The following is a 20481-nucleotide window of genomic DNA, read 5'->3' on the forward strand; positions in this document are numbered from 1 at the left end:
CCAACAACTAAGTGGGGGGAATCTGGGCCAATCTACCTACGAGAAGGAAATGATGGTCGTCTTACATGCAGTCGAGACCTGGCGACCTTACTTATTGGGGCGACGTTTCCAAATCCGCACCGATCATCACAGTCTTAAATATTTTTTGGAGCAACGCCTATCCTCCCCACAACAAAATAAATGGCTCGCCAAAATGTTGGGATATGATTATGAGATAATTTACAAGAAAGGGAAAGACAATAGTGTAGCAGATGCATTATCTCGCCAATTTGAGGAGGAAAGTACTCTGCTAGCAATTTCCCTCCCCATTCCAGAATGGATTGAAGAGGCTCGCAGGGAATGGTTTTCACACCCCGGGCTCTCCCAACTCATTTCTCAATTGCAGGTAGATCCAAATTCCACCAAGGGCTACTCATGGCAGGATGATATTCTTCGCTACAAGGACAAAGTCGTAATATCACCAACATCCACCCTCAAAAGTCGCATTTTGGCAGAATTGCACTCATCTCCCATTGCAGGACATTCGGGCTTTGAGAAGACGTATGCTCGCACTAGAAGATCATTTTTTTGGACAGGCATGAAAAAGGACATCCTTAATTTCATAGTAGAATGCGATGTCTGTCAACGCCACAAAGGGGAAACCATCAACACACCAGGCACACTACAACCATTGCCCATTCCGGCATCAATTTGGACAGAGGTTTCTATGGATTTCATTACAGGTCTTCCAAAGTCAGGGAACAAGTCAGTCATCATGGTGGTTGTGGACCGACTATCGAAGTATGCTCATTTCTGCGCCCTACCCCACCCGTTTACACAAACTTTGGTCGCTCAATCTTTCATGGATCAGATCTTCAAATTGCATGGCATGCCCACTTCTATTGTGTCTAACCGCGACCCGATCTTCACCAGTAATTTTTGGCAGGAACTCTTCAGACTACAAGGCACTCAACTAAAACTCAGTACTTCCTATCATCCGCAAACAGATGGTCAAACCGAAGCCGTCAACAAATGTCTAGAAACCTACCTTAGGTGTTTCACTTCAGAAAAGCAACACCTTTGGGTACAGTGGTTACCTCTGGCTGAATGGTGGTATAACACCAACTATCATGCCACCACCAAAATGACTCCCTATGAAGCAGTATATGGCCAACTTCCGCCTTCACCTACTTCGTATCTCAAGGGGTGCTCAAAAGTACAAGCAGTGGATCAACTCCTACAACACCATGCAACCATGCTTGCCCATCTTCGAGAGAATCTTCATCAAGCTCAGAACCGCATGAAGCAACAAGTAGACCAGCATCGCTCAGAGCGCCAATTTCAAGAAGGGGATCAGGTCTTTTTACAGCTACAATCATATAAGCAAACATCACTCAAAGACAAGGGGTGTCAGAAACTATCTCCCAAATTCTACGGACCATATCAAGTACTTCAGTGCATTGGAGAAGTGGCTTACAAGTTGGCCTTGCCACCTACTGCAAAAATCCATCCAGTTTTCCATGTCTCATGCCTCAAGAAAGTGATTGGGAACAATCACAGAATTCAAACCAGTCTACCTGAATTGGACGAAGAAGGGTCCATCTGGCTTCAACCTGAACAAGTCCTAGACACACGCGACAAGTAACTGCGCGGCCGCATGATTAAGGAAGTCCTCGTCAAATGGAAAGACACCTCCCTGGAAGATGCAACTTGGGAACCAGCCACTATTCTTCAGCAGTATCCGCAGCTTCAGCCTTGAGGACAAGGCTAGTCTTAAGGGGGAGGGCATGTTAGGGTCCCACCCTAACCCCCTTATTTATCTAATGGGATCACGTCATAGTCAAGAGTCAATAAAGCCCATATTAATAATTGTAAGTGGTTAATCCGCAATTAATGACGAAACCACAGTTAATTGCAAATGGGTCGTAGTATTAGATAGATGGTATTAATAAAACCCACGGTATTGGCCCATGGTATTGCATGTATGAGTCATATATAAAGGATAGAGACTCCCTGCGAGGAGCGTCGTGTCTTATTTTGTAATCGATCTCTGCTCTATTGGAGGTTGCCCCCTCGAAGAGGCAAGTGAACATTACTTTCTGAATAATAAAATCATTGCTATTCTGTGTTCTGGGTATCTTTTCTTCGCATATTCTGTATTTGGGTATCATTTTGCAGGCTAAGAGCATAGCACTGAGATCATTGGTGGTCAACTAGAAGCAGAGATGCACAACATCTCCTTTGATGAATCTCATCATAGAATTGTGCAATCTCAGAGAGTACCGACTCCGAAGGACCAAACATCCCCTGCGCAATTTGAAGAGCAAGTGATCATGACTTATGTGCACAAGCATCCAGCTGCTTTGTCTGATGCAACTAGATTGTATGTCGAAGCCACTAGCTCAAGTGTTCATTTTCTCATAGCTGAGAATGAGCGAATGACGAAGGAACTAAAAGTTTCCAAGCAAGGAGGAGACTTGGTGACAATGTCCACTCGAACTGAACTGAAGAAGGCAATATTGGATGAAGTATTGTCCTTGGACACAGTTATGCGAGAATTGTACTCCAGTTTGGTACCGTGCATCAAGTAGTCGTTCATCTCCACGGATGGCAGCAGTGATGTGCGAGAAGAGCACGCATCTTGAAGAACATACATACTGTTGTTGATAACATGCAAGCATGGACGATGAAATACAAGGGATCCCTGCTTCACTTGCAAAAGATGATGAAGGCCAATGCAGTCGAGCTGCAAGCATGTAACCGAAGTCAGATTCGGAACTATGAAGACCTACCACAACTCATCTCTAGCATACAGGCTTCCCATGCATGAGTATTCAAAAGCATGGAGGTTATAGTGCACACTCATGCAATCCCATCATTTAGGACTCTCACCCAGGCGAAGACCAAGAAGCAGGTCTGACAAGAGCTTGACTCGTACTTCGACGAGTTGATGTGCACCGCCACCAGCCCAAACTTTCCTATTAGTGCATACATCATGCGCAAGTACGTTGCTGGTCCGACCACAATGAAGACAATGATGTGCATGCTCATAGACGAGTTGGATAGAGGAGCCCGAGCAGTGTACCCAGATGTTATGGAGGCAAGTTTTAGGTTTCAGACGGATGTCACAATTGAACACACAGACACTCTCAAGGATTACAAATATATGCATCAATATGTCATTGTTGATCAGCATGAGGATGTTGAGCAGTTGGACTTCTATGGTTGTCTAAGTCTGAATGATGTCTAGTTTGGCTCATCCAAGCCATTGTTCACATGGGTACATCTGCATTGTAATGTTGAGTCATGTCAATTTTAAGTCAAGTGTCAAGAGTGGATGTAATAGTCATAGAGTAAGTGAAGAGTCGTGAGGGTAGTTGAATGGTCACAAAGGGGAATGTCAAGGGTCACCCCACCCTTTGCTATAAATATTCCCTCATAACTCATTGTATAGGCTTTTGTTTAGCCAAGCTTCTACTAAGACTATCTTGAAGAAGGCTTGGACAGTATTGTAATGCGCCTTGGCTTCTCCACTGCACAGAGCTAGTACATCTCTTTGGAGGAGTAGGCAGATGTGGCTGTAACGTTCCATTGTTGGGGCTAGCAGGTTTACATGGATGTATTATATGATTGTGACTTACACTTCTTTATATAATAAGAGCCAGCACATTTTCATGCATATGTTGTTATTGTAGTTGGACTGCTCTGATTGCTTTAATGATATATGTTGTTTAACTTACGTACTTGTGTATGAACTGATTCACATGCAATTATATGAATCTTGTTGTTAATGTGTTGCATATGTTGTACATGTTGTCACCATCCGTGTCGACTGCTCTGTCAGACATTAGATAGACCTTTCACTTGAACCTTGCTATAACAATCATCGCACTCGTCTCAGATTGATCCATGAGTGTTGTATGTGTTACCTTACCTTGTATGATGTGACTGCTGCATCTGAGTGGACTGCTCCACTAGAAGCTGTGCATTTCCTTTGTGTCATGTATTCCTAGCCGAGTTGGGACTGATCCCTTTCAACCTAGAACTCATCTTCACCTCCTTCCCCCCTCGAAGTGTTGGAACCTCTCATACACCTTCCTTGACCCACTGCATCAATCACACCCTTGCTACTAACAGAGTCATTCTACTTGCCTCTGTGCGACATCGCGGTCAAGGAATTACCTTACGACCCATTGCTGGGACTCCTACACCAAACGGTCTAAAGTCTAATTGGGACTTCTTACTAAGGAGATCCCCTTGACATGTTGGCAGGTCCATCACTGTCAACAACTTTGTATCTAAGTTGATTCTGCAATATCTACTATGCCCTTGTTAGAGAGCACATCCCATACTTATTATACAAAGCAATATGACAAGGAAAAAAATCAGAAGGCAGTTGAAATAAAATAAAATGTCTACATAGGACAGGTGTATGAAACAGGTGAGCGGAATTTACTTGAGGCCTCGGACAGTGCTCATTGTTGTAGTAGATCTTTTTGTTGTTCAATAGAGTTGTGTTTCTGGTGTTGAAACAAACCACAAGTTTTCTAAAGCCTTTGGAACTCTTGTTGTATTGTATTGGATTATTGCAGCAATGGTTGTTGGGGAACTCATATTGTGGAGAGTTCACAACTAAACTTGTGATTCAAAAAAATCCCTGTCAGATTTTGAGCAAATTAGGCCATAAAATATGTTGGAAAACCCTCCAAAATGTATAATATAAAAACTTTGGCATCCAAACTATTTCCAGTTGCATCCCACAATGACACTTGCCACCTCTCAAAACAATTGCAGCAGTGGAGATGAAACACAATCACTATTGAGGATATCCACATCATACATTACATGCATTATTGATTATATTGATTGAAAGAATAAAAATCCCAAATGGTCTAGTCATGGCAACCATCTTCCTGATAAAGACCCATGATCCTAAAATAATTGCAACAGTACAAATGAAACACAATCACTATTGAGTGGATAGGCACATCTAGTATTGCATGCACTATTATCGATGTTGATTTTGATAAAGAAAAATCCCAAATAATCTAGTCAATTATTGGCACCCATCATCCCTACAATCCACGATCGAACAAAATTTCCACTGACAATTAATAATTATACTCCCAAATTCTTGTATTTTTGGGAAAACCTAAAAGATATTTTCCACTTACATGTAGATACATATGCCCACAGGATTTCACATAAAGGAAAAAAAAAATATTCAACTTGGAGGATCAAGTTATAGGGCATGATACAAATGTTCTAGGATAAAATGACAGGGATTGTCATGGAAAAGTAAAGCAAAGAATTTTTGAACTTGAACAATCACTCTACCAGAACCATCACTAGGTTATCATATTAGTAACAAGTGCATCATAAGCCTCTAAAGTCACAACCTAGAGAAGTTACTAGGATTTTCTTCACATAATCTACATATCAACAACGCTATGATCTCACCTAGAGGTGCCAGTTTTTCCAAATTCATGGACTAAAATTTAAATTTCCTCCCATTACTTACCAATGCTTAAAAGTATCCAATACCACAACAACGCCAACACCAATATTAATGACATCGGTAATACCATAGGATGACATGAAGCATTCCCTAAGGCGTACAACATGTATGATATTGACACACCTATGGGATCAAATTAACAGACGTCTAAATACTATCTGAGGTCAATAAATTTGGAATTGTAATCCTGAAAGAGCTTTTGAATCCTTCTCGATGTCAATTTCAATTTAATCTCAATTTGAATTTTTGTGTTTTGATTTGTACAAAATTGAGAATGACACTTAAACATCAAAACTAGTCAATAAACAATAGACCAACATTGTTTATTTATTAGTGTATTGTGAGACCTTCAATATTTCCACTTCAACTTAAATAAAAAATAATAATAATAATAATAATAATAAATAAAATAAAAAATGTATTGTTGAGAGCCCACTATTACAATGGTGATCTGTGACATGTGTTTATAAAACACAAATGCATATTTTATAAGGTTTGGATATAAACACTACATCCACCTTTTCTCTGTGTTGCAATGTCCCCTGATGAGCTAGCTTCAACAGGTTTGATATGCCTCATTACTGCATTAAATTTTACAAGTATTGCTTTGGCACATTTTAGAAACATTTCACCACAAAAATGAATTTTTATTAAACAATATTCAAACACTAGTAATGGAAGAATAGAATATTCCCTTGCTTTTCCAAAACATAAGAAATGGTAGTTTCAACATTCCTTAAATAAATTCAATAACAACGAAATAAAGTAAATTCAATGAATTGAATAATTGGGAAATAAATATTCAAGCTAGAAGATTTAGCCTGTGAACTACCAGTTATAACTCCTTGAACAACAATTGGAATGGTCGGCCTAGTGGGATAATAATATATGATCATATAGAGGAGACCAAATCATATTCATTCACGCAATTTGATTAGAAATAAGATCAAGATGAAAGCATTCACACCAAGATGTGGCATATCATGGCCTCCTTTATTTTGAGAAGTTGGTTGATATACTCCCAAAATGCATGCATAAGCCTTTTGATAAAGACATTCTTGTACAACATATGTGCTATGATACACCAATGATCTCACTTTCCCGGCAGGCACCCACTTCAATATCAAGGCTTGACTTTTTGGATGCTACCACTCTGTAGCAGTTTCACCATGGTGACTGCAAGCATCACATTCACAGACATTAGAAGAATTCAAAAGGGAAAAAAAAGTCAAAATAATTAGATCAATAAGTACTGAAAGGGTAAAAATACTCTTACTTAGGAACAAACACGAGTGCAATAGAAGACTCTTCTTCGGCTTGGTGTGTGAGGTGCTTCCTAGGCTTCGTGTCTTGAAGGTGCTAGAGTTGGAAAGACTTATTGGGTTGGGAAGTGTCGTGATATGTCTCAAATTAAAGTGGACGGGATCATACTTTGAATTGGCCAAGGGGATCCTAAGGGCATGTATACTCAATTTTGACAATATGATTGTCCCTCAATTGCATGAAATGTTAGATATAGAATGCCATCTTAGGGCTAGCACCCTTTGAGGGGTAGTCTAAGTCTATTGGATGGGGATATCCTCCTAATCACTAGGTTTCGATCTTGTTTAGAAGTTAGGAGGTGACATAGAGGTCCTCAAGAATGTTGAAGAGGGGGAGTTGATTGGAAAAAACAACCATTAAACAAATAGAGAAGCCTATAAAAACCAACAACTCCTTTCTGGGGGGTTCGAAAAGGCAGTATCATTCAAGGATATTAGAGCTTAATAAGGATTATGATCTCTGTTGGATGTTGAGACTCTCAAGGTCTGAACTTTGTGAAGGAAGGAGATGTGTCTAAAGATGGCCTATATGTGTAAAGGGTGAGCTTAAAAATCTACCTTGATGATGGATTGTGGAGTTTTCCATTTGAAATGGATGATGTATTGTAGTGGAAGGGTTCAGTCCCCATCCATACTGGTCTAGTTGATTTGAGGCAATATAGATCCCTAGACCTTGGAGCCATAGAGGATAGTGGATTTGATTATTGTGTCCAAAAGGCACACCTCGGACAAGATATCTTGGAAATGACACTGGAAGCATTATTTATTGAGTCAATAAGGAAATCATATGCCTTGTTAAGTTAGGGTTGGAGATTCAAGAACATATCTAGGAGGGAAAGTCATATTCAAGGAATGGCCCAAACAGAGGCCTATATAATCTAGTCACGTGCAAGTAAACTTTTTTTAATTATGTGAGAGAGAAATAAAGGCCTTAGAGATCCAATTAGTTGTTTGAGAGAAGAAAAATATGGTGGGAGAATAGTTGCAGAGTATAGACTAGTGAGAGAGGCTAATAAGAGAAAATAAGTAGAGGTCTAAAAGAAGATTGGCGAGACACCTTTGTGTGTTGCAAAGATTTTGTAGAACTTTATGTAGTGTGAGTTAGTATAGTGATTGAATCTAGAGTTGAATATTGTTCCTGTAAAGTCTATTGTATTCACAATTCTTCTAAAATTAATACAAAGATAGAATTTTTCTCCCAATTTCTATATAGATGCATTATTTACACTTTTATTCTCATAAACTTTGAGAAGGATTTTGTTGTGTATCTATGTATGGCTCAGTGACTGATATTTGTGGCATGAGGAGTCTGGTTTCTCCCTCGATTATTAAGACACAAACTAATGAAAACTACACTAGGATAAAAAAATTGAAATTGGATATCTCTATTCAGAGAAATGTGTAAAATATTGTTAAATTTCAACCCAAACATTAAAACCACTTCTCCACTTATATGTCTAATCAAGCATCAGACATACATAAGAAAATTACCTCTTATTACATGTAGATTAGATGGAAACCAGATTGGAATGTTATAGGGGAAAGACTTTGGAATATTACATCATTTTTTAATAAAAGAGCACACAGAAGTTTCATGGAAACCTTAAAAGCATAGCTTATAGTGCCTTTGATGGGTCACATATGAGGCATACAGATCTCCAGATGATGGATATTAATCATTGATATTCAAGTAATCATAGATACATTTTGATTACTCTGCGCATATATTTATGTTGTGGTTAGGGAAAATAGCCATACGGGTAGAAACATTCTATTAACTGGTTTTGTAGTTGAAATTTGTAGCCAATAAAAGTATATTCAATGGATTTTTCATATCTACAATGGTGATATATTGCAGGAAGAAACAAGGGCTCTTACATGAACCTCATTTTCAGTTCCAGTTTGAAATTTGGCATGTTTCTTCAAAGTTTCATGCTTGAGACCATAACCTATTGAGAAAATTATATTATACTTTTTAATAAATATATATGAGCTTAGAGAATTAATTGTAGTAGGTAACCCCAACAAGACTTCAAGAGGTCCACAACAGATAGTGGAAACTATCTTGCAAACCTAAATAGTTAGTTCAACTCAAATTTTACTCTGAACACTCAACAACAACAAAAGTTGTTCCATTTTGTACATAAGGTAAATTAGACCCTCACTATCATTCTTGGAATTTGGTATCATAAATGAGAACCAACCCTTCTTTAAATCCTCATGCATTCCTCCCACTCCTCCTCAACATATCATCAATAAACCCTCCAACATGAATAATATAAACCAAACTCCCCAAGGTAACACATCTAAATTTCAATACATTTTCCATCCTTAGAGGAGATGGAATGGGAGGTTTCTTAATCCTAGTCCAAGAATTAGTATATGTAATATATTTCCAAAAAAATAACTCAATTGCATGACTTGACAACTTATAGAATCATATATACATGATCCAAACTATTACCACATTAACTCTGTTTTTTTTAAATTCAAAAAATGTTGATAGTTTCAGTGTCAGCATTTTAGTTGAAATAAATTGGGAAATCATTGATAGTGGTTCTATCAACGCTTTAATGTTCCGATAATGTTTTCTGAAGAAATTCACTGACAACGGGCTTATCAACATTCTGATATAATTAGTGGGCCAATTGTCAGTGCCAAAAATGAATTTCAAATTTAAATTTTGGAATTACGTTGACCACGTCAGTGGCAATGATAAGGTTTGTAAGTGTGCCACACGTAAGTGTAATGTTAAAACATTGATTTTTTTGTCGCCATCCATATATTGTTTATCGATTAATCGTGGTTTAAAACGTGAATTCACCCCGATTTGTAATGATTTCCCTTCTCCACCGATTAAACTCATTTCACTTTGTAAATTGGTGATTTTGCTTTGAAAATTGGTTACGCTTGGTAAGATTTGCATCTGATTTTTCCACAGAAATCCAGGATCAAATCCCAGTAAGTTTCCTTCATTAAGAACACAGCAAAATGGGAAAAAGAGGCAAGGCTAACAAAACTGAGTCTAAGATTCCTGACCTTTTCACGGTTTATCCCGACATCCAGTAGCAATTTTAGCAGGCAAGATGGGAATAATTCTTCCACCTATGCACAGATTATCATGATGTTGTAGCTTGTGCATTTTCTCAGTGTTTCGATGGCATTCGGGTGGAAATTAGTGGAGCTAATATCAGAGGCTATAGCCCCACCTGCAGATGGAGAGCGAGTTTTCAGAAGCCATGTATTATCTGGGATCGATGTCCCATTTTTCTTGAAGAAAGATTTCAAAGAAAAAAATTGGAAGATAGGGGTGGAAAGATCGTGGTTGGAGGATAAATGGAACAACCTACTTCGCATTACTCAACAATGCTTCACATGTGAGGGGTGTTTCAACCGGGTAAACCTTTACCACTTTCATTTCCTAACACATTTAGTCGGCCAGGTTAGGATGAACACTTGTTTCTATTTGTTGGAGAGTTTAAATCACATGGTCACTTGTTTTAGAGCTAGAAATGACCCTTCTCCTCATTTTTTCTACCATAAAGCTCTGATCAAATTGTTCATTGAAAACTAATTGGCCAAAGCAGGGGGAACTTGGAGCCATTTCTTATTTTGGGGAGGTTCCCAACCTCAACCACGTAAATCTTGAAGAGGAAGGAAGAAAGGTACTAAACATGGGAGGAAGACTCATGTAGGAGTTACCATTGAGCCGACCCCTAGCCACAAAGACAAAAATATCCCTTCATCATCCTCTAGTCTTAAAATACCTAAATTTTATCAAATGAAGAGTGTCAAGCTCAAGAAATTAGACGTTGCATCCCTTGAAAATTTACCCTCTGCTATAAATTCTCCTCAGGTTGTAAGTCTGCCCCTTGAAGCATCCCCTACAGACAAGAATGTATGAGAAAATATTAAAGGCAAGGAAATTGAAGTTGAGAGTCAAATTGAAGAAACTCTATTGTTTGAAACTTTTAAAGGAGGCAAAAGACCCCGTAGAAGGCCAACAAACAAATTAAGGTTTAAAATAAAGTTGAGAAGCAATCCAGAATTGGCTAAGGAGGTAATTGATGTAGAAAACATGGCATTAAAGGAATTTATAATCAATGGGAAAAAGATTGCAGTTTCTAAAAAGAAACCAAGGGAAAAGGTCCTATCAAAACCAGGAAAAGCAAAAGATCGAGCATGGATAAAGTAGATGTGGTTATGAAGGCATCCAGCACCCTTAGCTAGGAGGCTTGGGGTCATTTTGAAAATTTTGGTTATGTACTTAAACAATAATTTTGGCTTTATCGTTGACAGTGTGCTTGATAGCGTTCTTACATACAATAGAGTAGGGAGTAGCTAGCATTCCCATTGTTTTGTGTTTTGAAATAAGCAGGAGTTGACATGTCCATTATCAACATTTTTCAGGAATAAGAGCTGACAGCTCTGTTGTCAGATATTTTGAAGGGAAGCGCTGACATCTCCATTGTCAGTGAATTTTGGTAAGAGAAATGTTTACATTCCCACTATCAGTGAATTCTAAAAAATAGGAAGAAAGGAAATGATACCATTCATTCTGTTATCACAAAATCAAGCACTGGAAGGCTGCTGACCAGGTAGACTCTGTGTAACTGTTTCAGACCAATCTTTTGACTAAGGCTTAGCCTCCTTAGCCTGAGAGGGCTCTCTCAAAAGGTTATTGATTTTGACTATTGTTGAGATGGCTAACTCTTGCAAAGTGAATTTAACAAATATGTTGGCTGGACAGGCATTACACAGACTTCCATTGGGTTTATGGAGTTAATCATCCTTCAGTAAACTATAACACTACTCATTCATAGAAGTCAGGGCATGTAATGTTTAAATACTCAAAACACATCTCATAGAAACCTCAGCTTATAAATACACACAGGAAATCAGAGCAGCAAAGTGAATTCTGAGTGATTGTGTATCTATACAACTGTAAAAACATAAAGGATAAAACAAAACCACATATCTTGAGCATTTGAAACACTGTATGAATCCTGAGAAGAAAAGCAGTCACTTGTATTACTGAAAATAAGTTTGTACACAAGCCAAAATAACACTCTGTTTTCTCAAATATCCAACCCTCATTACATAAAAGTTTCAACTATATATAGAAACATAACTTTAACTACTTTGAGCTTCCTCCTCCAGCATGAGGGGAGCTCGATGACTGCCACTAATTACCCCTATCCACTATTGAACTAACTAATTAAATACAATAAGTGCTAAACTGGAATTTTAAAGAGTCCTAATTTAACTATAACTCTAATTCTATCCTCCTCGTAGAATGATTCTTTCTTGTTCTTTGACACCTGTCTCCTTTTAGTTTGGCCGAGATGGCTGAGAAAAGGATTCAATGTCCCATACTATCTTTGGATGCTAAATGCTTTGATGGTTCAGTGATGTTAGGAGAAAACCCCTGTTTTTCCGGCTCCAGTCTTCCACCACTTATTCGAAAATGCAGCAGCATGTCTCCAGCTCTTTAATATCCCAAAAATGTAGAGCACCACCATGTTTCCAGATGTGTTGGAGGCTTCGTTGATGGACAAGTGTGCAAGCCAAGTCTCCTCGTATGCAACTCCTTCCAAACCCTAATGACCGGTAATAAAGTGCCTTTATAATAAAAACTTTAACTTGAGCCAAAATATTTCACTTTTACAAAGGTACACCTGTCATCATTTGAATGGCTATGCTATCTTCATTTGGTCTCTTAAATGTCCCTCAGATGTTTCCTTTGAAAGTTTCTGATCATCCTATCAAATTGTTTGTCTGCGTTAAAAAACAACACCTACAGCAGTTTCGTAGCGCGCTACGAAACTGCTGTGTAATTTCAAAAACACAGTCTTTTTTTCATTCAAACCGAACTCCTAATTGTTTGCATTGAAGCAGATACGTTTTCAGTGTGATTCTTACTAATGCAAGTAACAACAATGAGCCTGACATCTTTGTCTTGGTGCCTTAGAAACTCTGGCTTTACCAATGCACTCATGGATGGAATCACTGCATCCTGCATTATCTCAGAAGGTTACTGTTCCACCATAGATAAATAGTCCTCCACTTTCTGAAATTCCTGAACTGTACTTGAAACATTTGGCAGAGGCAACTGAAGTGGTTGTTAACAAATATCATAAATAATCTCATGGTTTGCCAACCATCCAAGTACACGGTACCAGTTTAAAAATATATTCCTTGGGCCCTGCTGATAGAGAACAGGGAACTGCAAACATACTTCAGATGAAACCTCTTACTCAAAAAACCCCAAAGATATGACTGGCAGTGATGTCAAAATTATATTGAAAAGCAGCATATACCAATCATCATATGGGCTGTCCAATTCGAAAATCCTTCCCCTCAGGCTTTTCTGCATTATTAAATTTGCCTCCTTTGCAACTTTACATTTGCGAGATTCTGCAGCAGCCAAAGACATAGCCTCTTGTGCTTGCTTTGCTGTCTGTTGTAACTCTGCTTCTTGTTGTTTGCATCTGTGTGTCAAGTTCCCATATTTCCTGTCCTCGGAGGTAATTTCCCACATGTAGGTGCTATTGGCTTGCTGGGATCATCAATAACTAAGGGCTTTTCATCTGCTACCAGAAGTTTCCCTAACAAATCACACTCTTGGAACAGGTGATCAATAACAGTAGTATTGTTGCTTTCTAAGCATGAGCTTATGATACACTCCACATAATGATGCAGACTATTGTTGAAGGGGTACTCGAAAAAAAAGTTTGATAACTGTCTGAAGAGCACCCAAACGAACCAACTCCTGCCAAGCAACTTCACTCCCACTCTTCAACAAGACTGCAATGAATTCCACTATCTTTAAACGATGCATTCCGAAAGGAGGTCTTAATTCTCCATATGTGGTAGGCAGAACATTTGCATCAGAAGACACATTCAACAGCTCTAGCAGTTTACCAAGGCCGTGTAGCATGCCATCCACTGTCTCAGGATTTGGAGTTATAACTGGCTCAATGATATGATTTCCCCATGCTGAACCAGCTGCTCCCAATGCTGATCTTTTTGGGTCCAACAATGAAATGCATACAGACAACGAATGCACTAATGTAGATTTCGACTGTGGGTTCTCTAAGGCATTACAAAAAAGTCGTTCCACAAAGCTTGGGCTGGAAAGCTTCAAGGCCAGTGCAGATGGAGCAAGATGAGTTATAGCACAAAGTGTTTCTGCTGCATTTTGATGTACTGCAGCACAATTCGTTGAGCTTAATGCATCTACAAGCATTTCTAGCAAGTTAGTATCAGCTAACCATTGCAAAGCATCAACATGATATGCATACATATGATTGTCAGCTCCAACTAGCCTGATCAATACCTCCATGATCGATGGAATACCAATCAAATTCACCAATTTAGCCAGTATCTCTTGATGTGCTTGAATATAACGAATGGTGGCTACCGTCTTCCTTAACAATAAGCAGATTACAACCTTGCTAAAGTATCCAACCAGCAAGGTTCTATGGAGCTGGTCAGATTCCAAGAAGGAAAACAGTAAATTCATTAACTCTTCCTCTTCAACCAGTGCCTTGAGAATAATGTCAATTTCACAAGAGAATATCTCACACGCTATAAATGGAAACCTGAAAGCTCGCTTACTTTCTGCACCATCTGGTGGCTCTTGTACAATGTAACATAGCATTTGTTGCATTTGTTCCTTTCCTCGAAGAAAATTAATAAGGCGATTGTTGATAGTCTTGCACTCTTGAATAATTTCCTCCTCGGCAAAGAGGTCTTCAACTGTACATGTTTCTTTGTCCAAAATTGAATCCACCGCTGAAGGGGGCGAGAAACCAGTCATCCGCCAAAACATTTTTCCCAGCTTGCCTTCTTCTCTTGCTCTTCTTCAACTGTGGATCTGCCAATCCCCGGACGTATCGTTGTATTTGGAATTGCGGGAATTGAGGGTTTCGGAGTAGCAGGTGGAACCCAGGAGAATGAACCCTCAACCCCTTTCCCAGAATAATAGGAACGAATGGCAAAGAAGAAAAGTTGGACCTGGTGTAGGAGGAATTCCTGATCTCTGAAAACTGTAAGTCCTTCCTTTAAACTTAGTTGAAACCAATCCCGGCATGTTACCCTATTACCAGTCCAGTTGTGGAAATACTCATGACCAATAACACCCAAGATAGCAGCATAGTCTGCATCCGTTGCAGTTTGTGGGGATGCCAAAACAAACCTTGAATTAAATATATTAAGGCTCTTGTTCTCCAGCGTTCCTATGTTAAAATCAGGTACTGCCACGATGTTGAATAGATCAAGGTCATATTCCAGACCAAAGACATCCTCATCCCATTTCATGGCCGCCTTAAGGGAATACATGGCATGAGCAGTCTTTGATATATCATCTGTAGGAGTCCAAATGCGAAGTGAAACTTGGCGTCCTTATCGTGTAATGAATGTATCATTTCTACTGACTACTTGGCCAGCAACCAAAGTAAATAGATAACACGGCTTCTTGAAAAGATTTTCCCAGACAGCATAGTGTCTGCCCTCCTTCAGATCCTCCTGCTCTATTAGATTTCCATTATAATAGAGGAGACTGACTGAGAAAGGGCCTTCAATGTCATCACAAAAGCTGCTTCCTGAGAATGATCCCCGTCAAAACATATGCAGACAAAGGCAACCTTGACTTCCATTCGACTTCATAATAATTTATATTACCGCTATCCCCTTAGATGCCAACAGAGCCTGCACGTGTCAAGACCGACATGTAAGACCTTACACATGTTATTCCCGTAAAATTCTTGTAGAAAATATGACAGCTGGTGTGAGATGTGCTGTGGATCAGCACGAATTCCCCATTTCGTAGCGCAGTTAGTGCAAAGTCGGTGTTTTTCGCTACGAAATCACTAAAACAAGTTACGCTGCGAAAATGCTAAAGGATTTATGCGCTGCAAAAACATTTTGTCCTTAAGCTAGTCTGAGCAATTTTGGCAACAGAATTTTCAATGATAACACATTCTTTCAGTGAAATCTTAAATTCAAGAAACCAAAGAAGCTAACAGTGGCAGTATCAACAAATTTCACCAGGAAGCCCGAGGGAAAAGGAACTCTAACAAAAAATCAATTTTTGGTGAAGGATTGAACCTGTTTGTAGAGGGACTTGTTTTCCAGCAAGGATTCAATTCTATCAGTCAGGGACCTGTTTCTATTTTCAAGGAAGATATTCTGAAGATACTTTTTCTTAGCCTATATGTTAGCATATTTTCCAGCATATATTTTATTTTAGAAAAAGCTTAATGTAATTAAATATATTTTCCACATGCATGAACTTAAAATATTTTGATATTTTGGATTATTGTAATTAAGTTTGAAACTATAATCCTATTATCATTTGATGTAATGTTTATAAAGACAATTTCTGAAGAATGGAAAAGGGTTGCCTTTTACTGAAAAAGATAGCATTTTGGTGTAATATTTGAGCAGATCTTAAATATATACAATGTTTGATGAGCATTTGCAGAAAATTCTTGTGTGGTAGTTCCCTCTCCGTTTTTTCTTTGTTTTAAAAACCTTCTTCATGTCTGGAAAACTTAGTATATGAAATTGGGATTCCTTATGCTCTGGTTTCGTTATTTCTCAAGCATTAGTATTTGTTATTCAATTAGATAAAATATTGTTTTTTTAGTTCTCTTCTTCCAAATTTCTCAAATTGTCAAAGGACTTATTGCTACCCTTCTTTTTTTGTCTTGCTCATTAAATCTGTAGCATCATCTGATAATCCTAGACTCCATGCCTAATGGTTTATTTTCTATACAACCCAACCAAATTTCATCATTCCATAGACAGATCTGCTCATAGATCTTAAGTAAAACCTGCTACTACAGTGACCTAGAGTATTTGTGTTTTAGAGAGAGATCCCTCTCCAGGTTAAAGGGCCAGCTTTCAACCTCAAAGAGGTTAGAGGTTACCTTAGAGGTTTTCCCACAGCCAGGTTTCCTCTAAGAGATAACATTTTGGCACCGTTGAGAGGGAATGAAAGGCATATTTTTCCCCAAACAATTTGATTGTTGAAGATCATATCTCTGAGGGAAAACAAATATTTGTGTATCCATTTGGCTGCAAGATGTTTTCTCTGGCGACTCCACATTACAATCTGAAGTGTTCTTATTAACAAAGTTATGGCTCGTATAGGCGTTTATACTTGGAGGAACCCTGATCCAAATCCACCCCATATTTTTTCAAGTCTAGAAAATTTGTTTAGGAAAAATCTCATAAGGAATCAGGTACGGTCAATTTAGAAAGGTCTTATTCTCTACCTGCAAAGATTGAAGATTTTGAAGATTTGGTGTTAGATATTAAATTTGAAAGTAATTTACTCAGATCTAAGTATGAAAGTAGTCTATTGGATATTGTTCTTGATCCAACATATCTAAATACCTTTACCCCTTGGCCCTCTATCCCATAATTAGAGCTATTACCACAAGATTTCAAGATTTGGTCTCATTTTCAAAAATAAGAACACAAAGTTAGGAACTCCAAGAAGTTGTGGCTAGATCTCCAACTTTTCCTTATTTCATCCCATCTTTATTTTCCTGAAATACTCATTTTCCCTTTGTGGGTGTCCAAAATCCTTTTCCATCAACTGTTATCGCAACAGTCTCAGTGCCTCTAATATTCGCTGTCCTAACTCATGTTTTTGGTGTAGTTTCATAACCCAGCCTTATGGTTGTCTGATATGCACCTTTCAATCTTGGAGGTCAAATACATGACCTCCCTTTAAATTATGGATAGTGCCTGATTCAGTTTGATGGTACTCGGTATTATACAGCTCAACAACATGTACACAATCTTAACGACTTTATATATCTAGAGGAGGTTGACCATGAGGATGTCAAATTGAGACTTTTTGCACAAAGTCTATCAGGAGAGGTAAAGAAATGGTTTAGATATTTACCTGCAGCAAGTATCAATACTTTCCAGTAGTTTTAACAGTTGTTTCTCGCCATATGGGAGGTGAAGAAAAATCCCCTGCAAATTTTAATTGAATATGACACTCTAAAAAGGAATCCAGGGGAATCTGTCCAAGAATTCATAGCTAGATTTAACAAGATTTACAATTCAATTCCATGTGAGATAAAACCTCCCCCTGGATTAGCCTTGTTACATTATCCAGATGGTTATGATGTCGAAATGGCCTATCAACTTTGGGAAAGAAATCCTGTCACTTTCGAAGAAATGCAGAGTAATGCAATCGGAGTAGAAGCCAATTTGTTGGCTAAGAAGGCGACAATGAAAACTGAGAAGAGGGTAGTGTTCAAAGAAGAGTCATATTATTCACCTGATATAGAATTTTATGTGATGTTGAAAAATATTGAAAAAATGGTTGATAAGTTAACTACTTCCAAGGTCGAGAATCAACCTCAAGTGAGAAATATGAACCTTAGGAGGCCTCAAAGGACTCAGAACCGTCCAAGAGAGAAGAAGGTTGTTGATGATCAGCAAGTTGTTGTTCGACCTCCTTTTTCGGAAGGAATTGTTGATGAGGAGGTCAATGAACAAGAAGATCATCAAATTGGATGTTTTGATGATAAATATACACAAGTGTTTTCTACCAATGAGGAGCATGACCTTTCTGTTGGATGCTCAGGCGAGAAGGACAACATTAACATTTGTGATTCAATAGTTTATCAACAGGGCTATAATAATGTAGTAGCAGATTTTCAAAGGCAGTACAATCTCAGGAGCCAGAATGTTCCCATCAAGACTCCACCACAAAAGACATCAGTTGAGTAGTAAGTTGATTCAAGGAAATAAATACTGAAAAATCTAGAGGATTCTAAGAAGGGCCAAAAAACAAAACAAAACAAAAACAAAACTAAACTAAACTAAACTAAAAAACAAACAAATAAAACAAAACAAAAAAATGGAAGAAGCCAAAAAGGAGATTAAATAATTGGAAAAAACACAGTCAATTTTCAATCTGGAAAATGAAATCAGTAAGTTAAAAGTTTCCATTCCTTTTCTGAACTTTTAAGAAATGAACAGTACAGAAAAATAATCTTCACAATGGTTAAGAGTTCAGAGAGTGATCAGATTAATATAAATTCACAGGATTCCCTAAATCTAGATGATGATGCTCCTGAATTTTTTTTTGCCCACATGTCACTAGCATAAACGATGATGTTCCCCCTTTTTATGTAAGTCTGAACATACATGATATGATTCTTCATAACACTATGTTAGACTCTAGAGCTTCCCACAACCTGATGCCAAAATTAGTCATGGACCATTTAGGACTCCAGATTACCAAACCTTACAAAGACTTGTTCTCATTTGACTCACAAAAGGTAAAATGTTTAGGCCTCATAAAGTTCTTAGTTGTAACCTTGGAACAGATGCATGTATAGAGTGTAATGATGGACATAGTGGTAGCGGACATTCTAGCTAGGTTTTGCATGCTATTGTCTCGGTCTTGGGCAGCAAGATTAGGAGGAACATTGTGGATGGACATGACTTATGCGTCAATCCCTTTGTTTTGTGAGTTGAAAAGATTGTATCAAGAAGTCCAAATGGCCTACATGGTAAGAAGTAAAACTCAGCTAGATAATCATCCCATTTATGACGTAGACACATAGGTAAGATCACGAAATTTTTTTAATGATGCCTATATTAATGAGGAATTGTCAGAACAGGTTGGGGTTGATGTTCAGAAAAAACAGGATAAAGAATTGTCAGATGAAGTTTGGAATTTAATTTTGATGGCTCCACTTGTGAGAAGGGGTATGGGGCAGGAATTTGGATTGTTCGACCAAATTGTATTATTCAGTTGCATTCATACAAACCATATTTTGAATTTACAAATAGCGTGGCAGAGTATGAATATCTGATTATTGGGTTGAACCTGTTAAGAGACCAGAAAGCAAAGAAAAATCATATTTTTGTGGATTCGGAGCTAATTTTGAACCAAGTCAAAGGTACTTATCAAACTAGGCATCCGCGGATGAGGGTCTACCGAAATGAGTTATGGGATTTATTTTCAATTTTTTTCTCTAAGCATGAAATTTCTCTCATTCCCATAGAAGACAATGGAATTACAGACTCTTTAGCAACAACAACTAGTGCATTCAGAATTCCTATTTATCCTAATGAAAAATATGAAATCAATGTTAAACATAGGCCATCTATTCTGGATAACACTAGGCACTGGCAAGTGTTTGAAGATGACCAACAAATTAAAAGGTTTCTTGAAAGAACAAATGAATTTCTCAGCACTCCAATTGACAAAGATGAAGGTGAGAACACAGAAAAATATGTTGAAACAACAGGATTTTTGAACACTGTTGTTGGGCAGGATATAATTCAGTTAAGTAATAACATAATCCCTAGAGGCTTAGTTCCTTTAGAGTGTTTGTTTGATTCAAATGATGTGGAAATAAAACCTAGAATCCTGCCAGATGATGGGGAGATGGAAGATTATAATTTGGGAACTAAAGATAATCCAAAAATGGTCAAAGTTTCTAACACTTTGAAAACAAAGCAGAAGCTGAAGTATGCAGAATTGTTAAAGGAATTTGCAGATGTATTCGCCTAGAGATATGAAGACTTGAAGGTCTATGACAAAACTGTCATCCAACATACTATACCACTCAAAGAGAATGAGAAGCCTTTTAAACAAAATTTGAGGAGGATTAACCC

The 20481-nt window shown here is 38.1% G+C and overlaps 2 pseudogenes; both read right to left on the reverse strand.

The window, feature by feature from the left end:
• The window catches only part of LOC149263364 (uncharacterized), a 101430-nt pseudogene that overhangs the window by 66670 nt on the left and 14279 nt on the right, over window positions 1-20481 (reverse strand).
• LOC149263365 (uncharacterized) lies at window positions 13318-14784 on the reverse strand (annotated as a pseudogene).

The sequence above is a fragment of the Pinus tabuliformis genome, chromosome 6 (genome assembly GCF_031772625.1).
Source record: "Pinus tabuliformis cultivar Carrire ecotype Pingquan chromosome 6, CPIR1, whole genome shotgun sequence".
Classification (NCBI taxonomy): Eukaryota; Viridiplantae; Streptophyta; class Pinopsida; order Pinales; family Pinaceae; genus Pinus; species Pinus tabuliformis.